We start from the raw sequence: 18428 nt of genomic DNA, 5'->3' as shown, positions 1-18428 counted from the left end.
TAAAAATTCCGTAGAATATATTTTTTTCTATCTTTTCACTTTACGGTCTGCTAATCGCAATTTCATTTAGACATAAACATAATAAATATAAATAAATCAAATATTTATTAAATATAATAAATTATAATTTATTATTAGTGGTTTGTACATAGAAACACATCAAAGAAACATTGACAAAAAAATCAAATAAAATAATGCATAAATATATTTTGCATTGTTTTGAATTGCAATTCCTATTACACACACATGTATGTATATGCAAACGACCTTTTTTTACTCACACACGTTCCAGTTTTCATTTCTATTTGTGAATTTTTAATTAAAATAAATCAATTTTTATAACGTAACAAAAAAAAGTCATTTTTCAATTTTATCAAATTGTCATTACGCGTAATTAATTAATATTATATTCTCTATGCATAAATGAAATTAGAATTTCGTTTCGTCAGCCCCATTCTAAGGGGAGAAAGTTCAAGGTGAAAAAAATTTTCAAATTATACTTAACATTAAATTCAGTTCTAGTTCAGTTCTAGTTCAGTTCTAGTTTAGTTCTAGTTCAGTTCTAGTTCAGTTCTAGTTCAGTTCTAGTTCAGTTCTAGTTCAGTTCAAGTTCAGTTCTAGTTCAGTTCTAGTTCAGTTCTAGTTCAGTTCTAGTTCAGTTCTAGTTCAGTTCTAGTTCAGTTCTAGTTCAGTTCTAGTTCAGTTCTAGTTCAGTTCTAGTTTAGTTCTAGTTCAGTTCTAGTTCAGTTCTAGTTCAGTTCTAGTTCAGTTCTAGTTCAGTTCTAGTTCAGTTCTAGTTCAGTTCTAGTTCAGTTCTAGTTCAGTTCTAGTTCAGTTCTAGTTCAGTTCTAGTTCAGTTCTAGTTCAGTTCTAGTTCAGTTCTAGTTCAGTTCTAGTTCAGTTCTAGTTCAGTTCTAGTTCAGTTCTAGTTCAGTTCTAGTTCAGTTCTAGTTCAGTTCTAGTTCAGTTCTAGTTCAGTTCTAGTTCAGTTCTAGTTCAGTTCTAGTTCAGTTCTAGTTCAGTTCTAGTTCAGTTCTAGTTCAGTTCTAGTTCAGTTCTAGTTCAGTTCTAGTTCAGTTCTAGATCAGTTCTAGTTCAGTTCTAGTTCAGTTCTAGTTCAGTTCTAGTTCAGTTCTAGTTCAGTTCTAGTTCAGTTCCTGTTCAGTTCTAGTTCAGTTCTAGTTCAGTTCTAGTTCAGTTCTAGTTCTAGTTCAGTTCTAGTTCTAGTTCAGTTCAGTTCAGTTCAGTTCAGTTCAGTTCAGTTCAGTTCAGTTCTAGTTCTAGTTCAGTTCTAGTTCAGTTCTAGTTCAGTTCTAGTTCTAGTTCAGTTCTAGTTCAGTTCTAGTTCAGTTCTAGTTCAGTTCTAGTTCAGTTCTAGTTCAGTTCTAGTTCAGTTCTAGTTCAGTTCTAGTTCAGTTCTAGTTCAGTTCTAGTTCAGTTCTAGTTCAGTTCTAGTTCAGTTCTAGTTCAGTTCTAGTTCAGTTCTAGTTCAGTTCTAGTTCAGTTCTAGTTCAGTTCTAGTTCAGTTCTAGTTCAGTTCTAGTTCAGTTCTAGTTCAGTTCTAGTTCAGTTCTAGTTCAGTTCTAGTTCAGTTCTAGTTCAGTTCTAGTTCAGTTCTAGTTCAGTTCTAGTTCAGTTCTAGTTCAGTTCTAGTTCAGTTCTAGTTCAGTTCTAGTTCAGTTCTAGTTCAGTTCTAGTTCAGTTCTAGTTCAGTTCTAGTTCAGTTCTAGTTCAGTTCTAGTTCAGTTCTAGTTCAGTTCTAGTTCTAGTTCAGTTCTAGTTCAGTTCTAGTTCTAGTTCAGTTCTAGTTCAGTTCTAGTTCAGTTCTAGTTCAGTTCTAGTTCAGTTCTAGTTCAGTTCTAGTTCAGTTCTAGTTCAGTTCTAGTTCAGTTCTAGTTCAGTTCTAGTTCAGTTCTAGTTCAGTTCTAGTTCAGTTTTAGTTCAGTTCTAGTTCAGTTCTAGTTCAGTTCTAGTTCAGTTCTAGTTCAGTTCTAGTTCCGTTCTAGTTCAGTTCTAGTTCAGTTCTATTTTAGTTCAAGTTCAGTTCTAATTCTAATCTAGCTCATTTTTTGCTTATTTCCAATTCCGTTCTAGAATTTCAAAGAATCTAAAAATTCTAATAATAAGACCACAATATTCCGAAATTTAAAATCTTGTATCTATTGACACTTTTGACTGAATAAGGCAGATGATGCTATTTTTTCATAACTCTTTTATGTATAAAAATGGGCCTTTTGAGGTGGTTATAAAAAAAGCGAAAAAATGCAATTGATTTTTTTCCCAATATGAATACTAATACAATGTTAGCAATTTTTTAATTTATTTAATTTAAAATTATATTTTTTTACTAAATAATAGATAAACATAATGCAGATATACTTACATACATATGTTTAATATAGATGACATGTAAGTTTGAGAGAGAATTGTTATCGCTGTTGTCAAAATAAGGTCGTTTAATTATTATATTTGTAATATTTATTTGCCTAAAGAATACAAAACACGTATTGAAAAAAAAAACACCAACAACAATTAGAATTTATACACAAACACACTAATTATAGAAGAGGGGGTTGGTCAAACTAGCTGGTAGTCTGGCAATATGGCAACAGAAAGGACAACAAAAAAATGCTGCAGGTTGTTTAATGCCACATTAATCCTCAACACAATAGAATGCATAATTAATTTTTATTTTGATGACAACATCAACATCAACAAATACAAAATACACTCTCACCTTTTATGTTGCACTTTTCTGGCTTTATAAACGTAATTTTTGCCCTTTTTATACACGACATCCCCGCTTTTATTGTTTTCGCTGTTATTTATGACAGATTTAGTTTATTTGCGTTGGGATACTTTGTAGCTGTTGTTTTATTATGACCAACTGACTAACTCATCATCATTGTCACCTCAAACTAAGACCAGAAACGGTTCAGGTTAAACACAAATTAACCTCATTTGACAAAACAAAGTAAAAATGGATAATTTGTTAAATAAATTGCATTTTTCTATACATGCATGTGTAAATAATAAATACATATACTTGGTATTTAGTTTATTTATCATATTAATATTTGTTAAATGTATTTACATGTATAAAGTTTATATTTATTATTGGTAAATCATTGGTTATAAATTTAAATGCACTAATAATGTATATGCAGATCAATTGTGAAGGTACCGTTTGCGGATCGTCAAATTTAATAATTTTTTGTCCAAGTACCCTCTAGTTGAGGCAAAACTTTTAAAGTTTGCGATGTCATGTTCGTACGTGGTCTCTGTCGAATCAACTAACTAACCAACCAACCAACCAACTAACTAACTAACTAACTAATTAACTAACTAACTAAATAACTAACTAACTAACCAATTAACTAACTGAATAACTAGCTAATAGTTCTGGTTCAGTTTTAGTTCAGTTTTAGTTCAGTTTTAGTTAAGTTCTAGTTCAGTTTTAGTTAAGTTCTAGTTCAGTTTTGGTTCAGTTCTAGTTCAGTTCTAGTTCAGTTCTAGTTCAGTTCTAGTTCAGTTCTAGTTCAGTTCTAGTTCAGTTCTAGGTCAGTTCTAGTTCAGTTCTAGTTCAGTTCTAGTTCAGTTCTAGTTCAGTTCTAGTTCAGTTCTAGTTCAGTTCTAGTTCAGTTCTAGTTCAGTTCTAGTTCAGTTCTAGTTCAGTTCTAGTTCAGTTCTAGTTCAGTTCTAGTTCAGTTCCAGTTCAGTTCGAGTTCATTTCTAGTTCATTTCTAGTTCAGTTCTAGTTCAGTTCTAATTCCGCTATAGTTCAGTTCTAGTTCAGTTCCAGTTCAGTTATAGTTTATTTATAGTTTTGTTTTATTTCACTTCTAGTTTGTTCATGTTCAATTATAGTTCAGTTCTAGTTCTGTTAGAATCCAGTTAAATTATCTTTCTATTTTAGTTTGGTTAAATTCTAACATTTTATAGAAATAAGTCCAGAAAATTTAGATTCTAAACAATGAATGGTAATTACATTCATTACAGATAAATATCTCGGTAAGAAGACCCAACATATATACATGATTATGTACTGTACGTGCAATTTACGAACACACTGTAAATAACTAATTTCAATATATTTATGTATATTGAAATAATTTCATTACACATATACAAACATATATTTGTATATATTAAAATATAGATATTTGTATTAGTTTTGTTTAATTATAAAATATATTACATAAAAAAGGATAATAATAATATATTGAAATTATTCACAAATACCATCATTAAACAATACTAAAACATTTCATATGTTTTTTTTTTTCTTCCTATTTGGTTAGTTTGTATTTGCCACATATAGTTTTAGCAATAGAAAAAAAAACAATATTGCCACAAAAAAATTGATTATATTCATTAAAATTTTAAATGTACACGATTAGAATTTAGTTTAATATTTATTTATTTATTTATTTAAAGTTTTTTTTCGATGCTTTTTCAAAATTATAAAAATTACTAATTAAATATTTTATCCAAATAAAAGATCAACATAATTTATGCTATTTTTTGTGTATGTATGTGTGTGTGTAGTTGTTGGAGTTTTTTTGTTTAGAGGCTCTCAATCGCCAAAAATTTTATTATTTTCAATTGTTTTAATTTTGTAAAGTATTTTTTTGTTTTTTGGTAAATTATTTAATTTTATATATTATTATTGTTGTAGTGTTTTTTTCATCAAGAGTATTTGCATAAAATATCTATAATTTTAATTAATATATAGTTTTGTTTAGCAAATTGTTGTATGGATAACAGTGAATGATAAAATAGGTGAAAGTTTTGGTTTATATGAAATAAAGCAAAATAATTTTCGTTCATTTCCATAAACTATCCTTTTTATTCACTGTTCTTTATGATCTGGTTCACACTAGGAAACTTTTGATTTTTGTGTGTGAAAGAAAGAGAAAGAAATATCAACCATCTCTTACTCTCACACACAAAATCAAAAGTTTCCCAGTGTGAACCAGGTCTTTGCAACATTCCTGATACTTTTAACAAATTTCCTCCACCACTGTTTTGTCCATTATTCAATTCATATTCATGTTTATTGTACAATTTTATTTAGAAAATCCTCCATTAATATTTTGGCCAATAGAAAAAAAATGTTTTCTAATCGTTTGTTATTTAGTTTATTTATATTTTTTTTTAAATAAATAATTTACAATATTTCCATTTGTATTGTCATTTTTAGAATTTTCAAAAAGCCTTTTTTATTCAAGTTATTTGTTATGTTCAATAAAAAATATTATTTATAATTATATTTTTGTTAATTTTTTTCTGCGTTATGAGATTAAAATAAATACGCTTATTTCTATTGAAGTGGTTTTAATTTATTATCAAAAATAATTTACCAAATAAATAAACATAGATATCAGTAATAATTTAATAAGGGAATATTAAAAATGTTGTGAAATAATAGCTTCCGTTAAAAATTCAAAATATCTATATCCGGTTAAGAAATTGATTAAAGTTGTTATACCCTACACCACTTTGTTATTTCCTACACCACTTTAGTGGGAAGAATATATTGGGCTAGAGCTGATGGATCAGGATCCCTCTTTTATGAACCGGTCATTGTAACAAAGAAATAGGAATTTCCAATTGATTCCAACAATTGCACTGACAAATTAGTCGCGTAGCATGTGTCAATACCAATATATCCTGTTGAGATGGCAACAGCACCGAAGAACTTCCACGAAGCGTAAAAAGCCATACTAATTCAGTACTAATCTCCAATATATGGATAGTTTCCCGATCTTTCACCAATTTCCGCATCAGTTCCATTCCCATGATCATAAAGATCGTTCTACAGGATGACAGGCAACCATTGAATACTAAACTGACAATTTCCCAGCATATACCGGCGTCCCACTACACGACCGGTAAGAAATACCGATCAGGTTAAGGAATCCAGCATATGCTGCTTTGTACACAGAACTGTTCGAAAAGAGAATTATCCAACGCATTAGCTATAGGATAATAGGATAGGATATTGGATAGGATCACTCCTAAACCAACATTCTCTCCCCCCGATTTTGGATATTAAACCACAGCCACTACGTGGATGCCGAGGGAACCTCAACCAACTGACCAGCCTGCGGCCGACTGGCCCTCAGTAGTGCCAGATTATATGGTGCGCTGGTTAGACCTCATGCCAAATCTATTCGACGCGAAGCCAAGGATACATTTGACATCAGATGTTTATAATCCCGGCAGACTAGAGAGGTATTGGTAGCACCTCTTTACTCCGGGATTGCAATACACCATCATCATCATGGAAACATCCCCCGTGGGGGGAGGCAAGGTACACAGAATGTCAAGAGTTTTAACGTGAGCACCTGCCTTGACGGCCTTATCTCACGTTGGTCTTTTTCATCCACTGGGTAGAGTTGAGAACGGGCTAACATCGCCCCTTTATTCTTTAATGAAGAACTCAGGTGGCAATTTTTGTACATTGGCTTTGATTGGTCCATGCACAAGTACTTTGCTGGAGTACTCGAGCTATCTAATCTCTGACTATTGCATGGCCTATGTTGATTCGACAGCAACACCTAGAGACGAAGTACGATCCATCAATAAGCCGTGGACCTTGTTCTTACTCACAGGGACATACTGTGGTAATTCTGATATGAACAGAGTGTACTCTGAACATATCAGGACAAGGAAGGAAAATTCAATGGTATCAAATGTATATGATACTTTTCATCCATCATCATTCAGCCCAGCACACATCTCATTCATACGACACATTCATAAGAGTAAAACATACAACACATTTATTATAGGTAGACGGGTGGGTGAAGCCCGCCGTACCCCACATTCATCCCGTACCATTTACAATTAATACCAACTCATTTCCCCACTCCTCTGTGGGGTATCTGTTGTTTCGGTAACAGCACCGAACTTATCCCGAAATGTTGACTTTACCTTACATCAGTTTTTTAACCGCCACTTACTCTTCCCGCGAATTTGGTTTTAAACCACAGCCACTACGTGGATCCCGAAGGAACCTCAACCAACTGACAAGCCAAGACAAGCCATTATCCTGCTGGCAACTGGCCACCCGTAGTACCAGATTATGTGGTGCTCTGGTCTGACCTCTTTTCAATCTATGCAAGGACCAACCAACTTTTTAGTTCCGGCCAGACTAGAGCTATTGGAAAAGCCCTCTGATTCCCGAGGTTGCAATAACATCAAGGTGGAGTTTTCACCATGGTTACTTGCCCCCGGGGGTACTGAGTCAAGGTACAATTTAACTTAAATGATTTACAATGGGTATTATATGCTCAACCTCGCCCGACTATAATTTATTACTTGTTTAGGATGTTTATGCTTGGGAGTAGACATATTGCTGGACATTCCTGCACTCGAAACATATGTATACATATACGAAATAACTGACACTGACATTCTCCTTTCCTCCTCCTCCTATAGATGAATTTAACAAATATAGATACAGGACACGTTCATCGATATTTATACGGCACCAATTTGTTATTTCTAAAAAGTTTTTTGAAACAGTGAGACATTTGTCCTATAAAGGAAATTGTAACATTAAAATATATCTAATCGGTAATATCTAGTCCATTTACGAAGTTAACTTGTCGCAACGTGAAGGCTTTAGCTGAACTACTCGCGCGTACCTCTGCAGCCGCTAGAGCACTCTTTTCTAAGCAAAAGTGAGCCACTAATCTGCCTTTGGGTGTCCAAAATCTCTCCCATATGGACCTTTGTGAAAAGTTGTTGGACAGCCCCAGCAATGACTTGTCCAAACATCTTGACAAGGCAAAAGAACTAAGATTCTTCTGTTAACGTAAAAGTGGCTAAGCCTGCTGTTGAGGCATCTAAATGGTAGCAATTGAAGGAGTAGTACACTTCTTTGGCTGTAAATCAGCCGACTACTAAACTTCCATAAAAAACGCAATATGTTGTAGTTAATAGGCCTCTTAGCGAGGCTGATTACATTGACGACGAGCCATCTCTTAATAAAAAAAGATGGACATCTTTAGGAAAATCCAGGACCCGCCCTCCACAAAGATATCGATAATGTCATGAACCATGTTTGCACCAACAAGGGTGTCGGCGAAGGCATCTAATAATAATTGAGAAATTTAGAATCAAAATCTCCATTAGGCTTAATTATGAGTGCCTATATTACAAAATAATAAAACTTCGAAGTTAGAAAGGAATAACATTGGCTTTATTCCCATGTGATATCTAACAGAATATATACTGACAGTCAAGTCGCTATGTACTGTCTACATCAAGACTTATCCAAAGATGCTGGGAGTCTCTCAATAAAAACATTCAACTGCCAATAACATTGCTAATACTTTGACAAAATATAAAACCATTATGGCTATAGGCTTGGTATGGAGCAGTTTTGTAGTGTCTCCCTATCGTCCATTTATTTTCAGCATATTTTTAGATGATCTTAAAAGTTCAGTTTTTTAGGTTTCCTCCTAAAAGATTTAAATGGGATCATTGATCTTATTCTTCTTGTAAATTGATCTTATTTATTGATCAAGTTGTATAATAGCCTCCGTGTCAATCATTGCAAAATTGAACTACTAAGTACAAAAAGATACAAGATTCTGTCGTATTCAACACAAGTATCAATTGGAATCCGATACTGCAAAATATCTGCAAGCTGTAATTCAGTGCTTATGATTACGAAGGCCAGGCTTATCGATGACGACGCAATAGATTATAGGTTCCGCAAATATAAGTAAATGCCCAGACCAGATTTCTTCCTTATGTAGTAAAAAATAATCGGTTTAGAAAATTTTTCTATATTACTTCAACTGGATCCGAGCTTTCTGTAGAACTACCAATATATTTTTACATTCCTCACTTAAAAAAAGACTATAGACTTTGTCTGGAACTTACCATAATCGCTGTTATTTTGTTAGTCGTGGAGGTTGTCTCAGATTTATTGAAATTCGTATCGATATACATATTTGATAATAAAATGAAAATCCCCGCCTACTTTAAGAACTGTCATGTATATAGTGTGTGTTAATTTTTTGTTTCAAACAATCGATTGCTCTTCCATGAAGGCATGTTATTGGTGCGAACATAAAAAATTGCTTGTAATTAAACAATTTATTGTTGAAAAATCAAATGAAATTATCAACTGTCGACAGTAATATGTACTTATACCACATGCATAGACACAAGGACAAACATCCCAGCAATTCGCGGAGGTTTCAAGTCATATCAGTGACAGTTACATAACTAATTTCTAAAATACTGAACAGAACTAAACTATTATTAAGACTTCTTTCTAGATTACTTAGGTACTATAAAGTGACAATAGACTTAATCCCTGCATTACCTCAGGAAAACAATTTCACAATTGACACCTTTTTTGCACTACAAAGTCTGACTAAATACATATAAAAATTCGAATCAACCTGAAAGGGTTCCAATAAAAATGCCTGAAAGCACTTACACACTTAAACACCTTCACTCACTCAAATACTAACACATACACACATACATACACCACGTTCGCTTGTGGTTAATTTAAAGTGACATTTAATTTGTTTTGGAATATTAAACAAAAACGTACAACATATTTGTTGTTTCTTTTTTTCTCAAAAAAATAAACAATTGAACATTTTTTATTTAAACATTTTCACACATTCATATTTATAGAGAGAAAAAAACTAATTTGTTGCTATTTAAAGATCAAACAAAATAACAAATTTAAGCGAAACTGAATATAAAAACTTTTCATTCGCAGCTACAATTCTAGTGTTAAGATTTATGAAAATTTATGAATTCATAACAAAATTGTTTTGGTTCAATTCATAATTATTTATCAGTTTATGCACTTGAGTTCAAAGCAATTTGTTTTGGGTTTTTCTTTTGTTTTGTAGGTGGTAGGAGTGTGTGTTGCAACACAAAAGAAACAAATAAAGTTAATAAAATATTAAAAATTACTGATATAAATAATTTAAAGTGGCGCCAAATAAGACAAACAGCAACAAAAACAAAATATTATTACTTCCACTGAAACAGCCACCCACAGTTAAAGGGAGAACAAAAATAAAAACAAGGAAGATCATTATGGGAGAAGCGACGACTTGTGGGAACACTATTGTTAACAGTCAATACTCTAGTCAATACAATAATCTAGTCAATAGTCTAATCTATTATCTAGTCTATAGTCTAGTCTACAGCCTAGTCTATAGTCTAGTCTACAGCCTAGTCTATAGTCTAGTCTATAGTCTAGTCTATAGTCTAGTCTATAGTCTAGTCTATAGTCTAGTCTATAGTCTAGTCTATAGTCTAGTCTATAGTCTAGTCTATAGTCTAGTCTATAGTCTAGTCTATAGTCTAGTCTATAGTCTAGTCTATAGTCTAGTCTATAGTCTAGTCTATAGTCTAGTCTATAGTCCAGTCTATAGTTTAGTCTATAGTCTAGTCTATCGTCGAGTCTATTGTCTAGTCTATAGTCTAGTCTATTGTCTAGTCTATAGTCTTGTATATAGTCAAGTCTATAGTCTAGTCGATATTTTAGTCCATAGTATATTCTATAGTCTACTGTAGTATTTGGTCCAGTTTATACTGTGGTTCATGTTCTATTCTAGTGCATAGTCTTTTCTATAGTCTAGCCTAAAGTCTATTATCTAGCCTATAGTCTACAGTCAGGTCTATAATTTAGTCTATAAACTAGTCTATAGTCTAGTTCATAATCTAGTGTATATGCTAGTATATAGTATAATCTATAGTCCAATCACTATCAGTAGTGTAGGGTACAACTATAATAAAACACCCTTTCAATTGCCACATTTTTAACAAAACAACATATCAAACTATTAAAACACCCATAAACTCTAGTTAGTATAGATTGTTTGTTAATAAAACTACTAGACAATCTTAATTAAAATTCCTGTAAGTACTTTCATATTTAGAAATTCCAAAAATACTCCAATTTACAATATTGATATAATTTTATGTTCTCATTAACGCCACATAACACCACAAGATTAAAGATGCCGCCTTTAATCCCCCCAATAGCAGATCAAGGGAACTTAACGCATTTGCCGCCTCTAATAATTTCATTAATATTTATTACAAATCTTTTACACTAAATACATCTTGAGTTTTTATTGAAAAAATTTCAAGTGCTATATAGTTTATTTGCATCCATTAACCGGTATGTGTTCAATAAAATTTAGTGACTTTATAAATATACTTTTTTTCAAATTCATTTCAATTTGGTTTTATTTAGTTATAGGTGTGAATTGATGTATTATTTTTAGGTTCAAAGAGTAAAATTTTTTTAAGGAAATGTAATTATTGAAATCATTTTCAAGGAATTAATCAATCTTTATTCAGATCATTAAAATTTTTAAAATATTATCTTGGTTTCTTTGATATTTTAGTTTATAAACTTTCATGGTGGTATTGGAAAAAATATGTACCTAAATAAGTACATAGACTAGACGGTCATAGATATATAACGGTATAAGAAATAAAACTCACAACTTTAAAATGTGGGATTTTTGGCTTTAGTAACTTATATGTCATTTTATGGTTTAATACACAGGAAAAAAAGTGCGTCATCTAGTTCGTTGTAACTAGAAATTGATAGCGCTAAGCAACTCCTCGATCTTTTCTTGGAGTAATTTTATTTGGTGTTTAATCAGGGCACTAGACAGACTACTACTTACTATGATTAGCCATTTGCCCGCAGGATGTTGTCTTGGCTGCCCAGTTAAAGATCCATCGGTATCCACGTAGTGGTTCATTCCTAAACTTAAGTATATGACTTGATTGTTTACAGATTAATACAGGATGAAGTACGGATTCTTCGGGCTCTATTATCGATCCCAGGTTTGCTATGAAATATAATGTTGGAATTGGATGATATTTGGGATTTAACTAGGGCACCAGACAAAAAGCTACCATGTATGACCAAACTTGGAAGTGGAGTTAAAGGGACTTTAATCTTTGTTTTATTGGCGATCTAGAAGTAGCAATAGGTTTTAATGTCCAAAGAAATAAGTATTGTCAAATTTTATGGAGTCCGCGATTCGTTCTACTAATTTGGTCTATGTTGCTGTCTCAACAGAGTATTCTCTTTGGTGTGATTGTTGAGGAGTTTTAAGACTCCAAAGGCTGGTCACCTGCTCTTGGTTGGGGTCGCCCTATCTATTAGCTTAAAGACTAGTGATTGCTTTTTCCTTGTTGGGTTCAATCTCATGCAGTATGTCATTCTGAAACGAGGTTACTATGGTCAGAGATTGGAGAGCTCAAGGAGGGTGGATAGATTTAGAAGCGAATGGTGGGCTGTTTTAAATTCACCCAGAGGATGAAGAAAAAGCGTGAAATATAGCTGTCAAAATGTTAGGTTAAGCACAATGTACAACTATTGAACATTGAAATTATATGAACTGCAACCTATGCTCAGAATTTGTGGGCTATAGTTCATTTTCTAGCTAAAGATTGCAGATACCTTAATATCCGCATTGAAATTTTTGTCAGCTTTTTATTAAGAGCCCTGAGAGGTATATGCGAATTGAAGAGTTATCCGCAAACTGCACAGTCTTGCAGTCTCAGAAAGTTATGGATATTAGACTATCTCAATTGACGTTAGTTGTATGTTAAATATAGATAGACAAACGTTTAGAACTCCATTATGTTAAAAAAGGAATAATACAGGGTAGTATTCTATCCACCCTATTATATAATTTTTTACAATCTGGGGAAAGACTATCTTGAAGAATTACAAAATTTTGTTTTCACTGCGAGAGTTTTTCAGTCTTTGGGTTAAACAAGGAATTTCTCAGGGTTGTGTTGTATCCTAATGGGATAGGAATTTCTAGAAAAAGCTGCAGACAACGCCAAAAAGTCTGAAAGAGATATTCTATGCAGATTATTGCACCATTATTGAACTATTAAATCCACAAATTACACAAGCTTACATTGCCGGAATTACCACAACTCGTTAAATGTAATCTTAACGATCAGAAATCCGCTGAGTTAAACAAGAGGCTTCAGCGCAGTGTTCTATCATCCCTACTATTTAATTTCTACCGTTCTAAGCTTCCGACTTGTTTAAAAAGACTACAGTTGATATCCTTAATAAGAAAATGCGACACAGGATTCCAGTGACTGGAAGTGACATCCTACTCAGACTATGGCAACGTCGAGAATCTGTAGTGTTTATGACTGTCATGGGGAATTTCAAAATTTCTTCACTTCTGGTAAAAAGGTCGTGCACAAGAGTTATAACAAAACACTCTTTCAAAGGTTAGAACTACCAATGCAATGCGAAGTAGGATTAAGATCCTCCACGTGATTGTTTAAACAAATATTTAAACAAATAAATAATGTTGAAGAATTGCCCAATTTTTTACGGCGTTCAATGTAGACTTAACAATCAAAAATCGGTTGAGTTAAACAAAAAGTTTTAGCGCAGTGTTCTATCATCTCTATTACAAAATTTCTAGCGTTCTAAGCTCCCGGCGTGTTCCCAAAGTCTAGAATTGATATCCTTGATAAGAAAATCGTCAGGATGGTGTTATATCCTCCATACTGTTCAATATCTCTCTAAACTCTAGACATCTTCCAAAGGACTGGAAGTGACATCCCACTCAGACTATGGCAACATCGATAATCTATAGGGTTTATGACTATCTTCGGGAATTTCACTGTAAGAAACCTACACCCGATTTAGTTCCATAGCTCATTCTACTGCTTTAACCTAAGCTCGTGCATAGGAGCAATAACAAAATACTTTTTCAATGGTAAGATCTACTAATGTAATGTAAAGTAATACATCCTCTACATGGATGTATTAGAGCCATAAAAAAGAGAAGAGATTTTTGGGAAGATAACCTAAAGAATGCCACAATTCTAAAACATGATCTATAGCATCCACTGAGGCAATAGTGGACAAAAATATTTGAACAAATGAAGAGTAGAGCAGAGACCATTGTCGATATTAAGAAGCAAATATCTGGGAAGCAAATTCTAAGAAACTTCTTCCATAACACTGAGTTGATTAACCTCGCTACCTTTTCCATGAAAAGGAAAGTTGTTGAAAATTATCGAATTTCCTGTTGCTTCCTGTTGACAATGATAGTCAATATCGAAAATATTCCATGGTCAGTTGTATTAAATATCAATAAAATGTATCATTATCTTCAAAATTCGAAATTGATTTCAATTTCTTTAAAACTTTCTTTAAAGATTTAAATTCACATAATTTTTTTTATTATTTTAATTATAGAACTTTAAGAACTTTAAGTAAAATTGCATTTCTGTCAATATAATGAGTTAAAAAATATAGATTTTATTTTGGTTTATTAACACACACACATACATACACATACACAAAAACACATTTCCAAATTATTCAAACAACTCATTCTCAGTTTTTAACAATTAAATTTTGCAGAAAAAAAAATACAATTGGTATAAAAAAATTTATATTTACATACATATAGAGTATGTATGTATGTTTGGTTGTATCAGTAGTATATATACATACATATACATATAATAAGGTCAAAATCGACCAAACATACCAATGATGATGATGGTAAAGTGTATTTGACACAACCGATGGATTTAATTTGCATTGAATTGGGAATTTCATTTGACAACTTATTTTTATACGTTAAACAAAAAAAAAAAAAAAAACAACAAAATTATATTTAAATGTTTGTTTGAATCTCAGTGCAATAATTTTTATTCTGCAATTGTATGTTTGTATACATACATCGGTATATGAACTAAATATTGTTTGTATGAGTGTATAATATCACACAAAAATACAGACATACATACATGCCATGACATCCGTTTATAAAAACTCACAATGTCATTTAAATTGAGAGAAAAGACAGTCAAAATGTCACACAAAAAACACAGAGCAGCGAACAATACAAAAAACAACAATAGCAACGACGACGACATAAAAAAACTGCAGTCAAGCTTTTGGACAGATCTGTGGCAAGTGCGTGAAATCCATTACGACATACATACAGATACACATACACGGATGTTGCACATACATGTTATAAAAGGTAAATGATTTAATTTAAAGTGTGTGCGGTGTAGAATTCAATTTCATCAAATTTTGAATCAATTAATTTAAATATAAACGAATGAAAACTATTTGTGTTTAAAGTTAATGCTTAATAAATGAAAGGACAATGGTCAACTTAGTTTAAATATTAAAGGATATGAATCAGTTTCTATACCTTTCCTAATGCAATGTCTTCATTCACCATTTGACGTTTAGTTTAAACATTAAGTTAAAGCAAACGAAACAATTGCTTCAGATTCTATTCCTTATCTCTGCACAATGGGTGTTTGGAAATAGCTTGAATGAATCGGACTTCTCAGAGTTCTGTTAACTTCGATCTTGTTGTTTTTAGTAATAACCAATTATTTTACTGTACCATTGGACTCTCATTTTCTTTCTTACTCATTTCTAAGGACAGTAATGATGATATAGGTTTATCTTAGGTTTATTATGAAGGCTTTGGTTATAATGTTCCCAATTGCCAACTTTTGGTAAGCAAAACTTGCGCTTTAGAATGAACCTATCGTAATGCTACATTGGTCAAATATCTGGGCCTATCATGTGCTTCTTTTAAATGTTAGTTGAAAACCTTACATTAAGTTTCATGACATCGTAGAATTTGTATAAATTCTGTTTCAAATACATGGGATTTTATCAAAATTTTTTGGTGGCAATCGAATCCAATACCCTTAGTCTGTCAGTCAATATTACTACCAACTAACATAAAAAGCAACTTGGATTTCCTAAACGTATGTAGTTCCTTACAATTTTCCCAGGAATGTAATATCTAGAAGAACAACGCTGTGCAGTTATTTGGATCTCATATCGACGAAAGCGACGGCGTTTCAATGTCCCCTTTATAAGCTTTACATTCGTCTTGATCCGTTCGACCAATTTTGTAAAGTTGTGCTTGTAAACATGGGTAACCTTTTGGAACACGTATCTATCAAGGAGGATTTCACTAAAAAATACTTTTCGCTCTGGTCTTGTTTAGGTGACAAAATAAGATTTTGGATGTCCCATCCGCTATTGCATTATTCATATGGGACGTTCTCGTTATGGTTCCAATTCAGCTGTTATCAAAGTTTCTGATGGAAATCGAACCCACTAGCTCAAACTGACAGACCTTATTACTATCGACTAATCTACAAAGAGACCTTGGTATTCCTAGACATATATAGTTCCTTAAAATCTTCGGAGCGATGTTAGAAAGATAACGCTGCGCAGTTATTTGAAATTTTGACGAAAGCGAATGAGTTTCACTGTCCCTTATACATGCTCTATAGTCGACTGAATCCGTTCGTCCGATTTTGGTATAGTTGAGCTTGTTAACCTGAATATTTTCTTGGAATACTTATCTAACAAGAAGGTATTTATTAAAAAAAAACTTCTCGTAATGTTCTTGTTGAAGTCACCCAATAAGATTTTAGTTGTCCTACCTAATGGCATTTTTTGCAAGAGCCTCTTTAAGATTCTCTCGCTCATGGTTGTAATTCAGCTTTCATTGTGTCGAAAAGTTTCACATTCGCCAGGGCAACTCTAATAAGCTCCCTTTCCTTTAAAGAAACTACATTCGCTATTTTATTACCGATTATTTCCGATTATTTATTCATTTATGGATTTCAAAATGTCAAATAGAAATACCTTATGACCTTCGGAAAATATGTTAATCTCCATCATAGTATGGACTTCCGACTGGAAAGACAATGATAAATTTCGGTTTTTGGATTGTTAATGCAGACACATCAGCAACAGAAGTTTCCTCTAACGTTCCGTTTGAAGATCTGCTATCTCGGACGAGTTCAGGCACCTCTTTTTACGTTTAACCGTGCATAGGTCCAAGAGCTTTACGTGAACATTTGTCGTAACCTTATTATACGACTCATCATTGCCCGTTTAAGCTTTGCACTTTGTAAAAATACTCGAGCTATCCAATCTCTGATCTTTGCTATACTGTTGCTTAACTTTCGAGATGCACAAACATCAGTTTCTTTCTCAGCCACGATGATGAGATATCCTATATTGAGTTGTCAACATCACCCAGAGAAGTAATCGGTATATCGAAATACGAACTCATCCAATATGCCGGGGACTTGTTTACAGAGAACACACTGTGCATAATCTGGTATGAACTGAGTAAACCCTGAACAAGACAGCTCAGGCAATGAAGAAAACTTCAATGGCATCATGCCTTTCATAGATCACCGTTCAACCCAGCATACTTCTCATGCATTAGGGAACAACAAACGATATACTCATTCCTGGTATACAGTTTGGTGAGTTCCAGTATTATATACACTTAACACCAACTCATTTCCCAAGCATAGTGCTACACTCACTCCTCTGTAGAATATCTGTTGCAACAACACCAAATTTATACACAATTATAGACTTTAACTTGCATCAGTTTCTTCCCGAGAATACTCCAATAACTGGGATGAGACAAAGTCCAAAACTCTGATTATGTGATTCTCTGCCTTAACCTCATGTTAAATCATTGTAAGAAAGGATACATTTTATTATCACCAGTTTATAGTCCCCGTTTCCCCGGCCTTGCAGTAACATTAAGAAGATAGTCTTTCATCAAGGTAACATAACCCCGTTGGGGTCTTCTGTGAGATATCTGTTGTCTCAGCGAGAGGACCAAACTTCCCAGATTTTTAGACTTTCAACCCTTTAATCAACTTTTCTCACACGAGTTTGGAAACGTGCTGGTATCATATCCTCTTCTACAAACGGAGAACAATAGGTTTATGCTGGACTGACATGATCACCAACATGGTGACCACTGATCAGGTTGTTGTCATGTTGCATTAGCTTTGTTTATCGCCTTCTGGATATTTATGCCTATGGATAAGTCGAATGACTACTTATGCTACTGATTAATAATCTAATATTATATCTAATTAGAATATTTAGTTATGAAAGCTATCGATTAATCGATATTTTCCAATAACTTAAGTCATCTCTTAATTCTATTTGCTTTGGGTTTGTGTCTTAACTAAAATAATCTTATAAGCAATAATAATTTATTGGGTAATACTTACATGTCACATTGTATATCTGCCCATCATCCAATCCAATAAGTAAATAAATTTAAGTCTTTAAATAACAGACGTCTCAGCTGTTTATTAACAGTTCACACACACACAATTATAAGATTTTGTTATTCATTGAAAACACACACACACAAACACTATGAAGTAAAATAAAAACAAATTTCTAGAGAACGAAAACAAAAAACACTTGAATATTTTACTTGAATTGTGTTTTTGTTGTTTTATATACAGAAGTTTTGTAAATTAACAGAACAAAAGCAAATGTTAAATAATAACAGCATAAGTAGTAAATTTAACATTAGCAAAGA

General features: G+C 32.7%; 1 protein-coding gene across 1 annotated transcript in view; it reads right to left on the bottom strand.

Moving 5' to 3' along the window:
• The window catches only part of LOC124420992 (probable cyclin-dependent serine/threonine-protein kinase DDB_G0292550), a 356339-nt gene extending 338122 nt beyond the window's left edge, over nt 1-18217 (bottom strand). The window contains exon 1 of the mRNA XM_046955621.1: nt 18109-18217. The gene's annotated coding sequence lies outside the window, so the exon portion shown is untranslated. The remainder of the gene's footprint in view (nt 1-18108) is intronic.
• Nucleotides 18218-18428: the final 211 nt, after the last annotated feature.

This window comes from Lucilia cuprina, chromosome 2 (genome assembly GCF_022045245.1).
Source record: "Lucilia cuprina isolate Lc7/37 chromosome 2, ASM2204524v1, whole genome shotgun sequence".
In the NCBI taxonomy this organism is placed as follows: Eukaryota; Metazoa; Arthropoda; class Insecta; order Diptera; family Calliphoridae; genus Lucilia; species Lucilia cuprina.
Note: the sequence above shows the minus strand (reverse complement) of the source record. Positions and strands in the feature narration are given on the sequence as shown.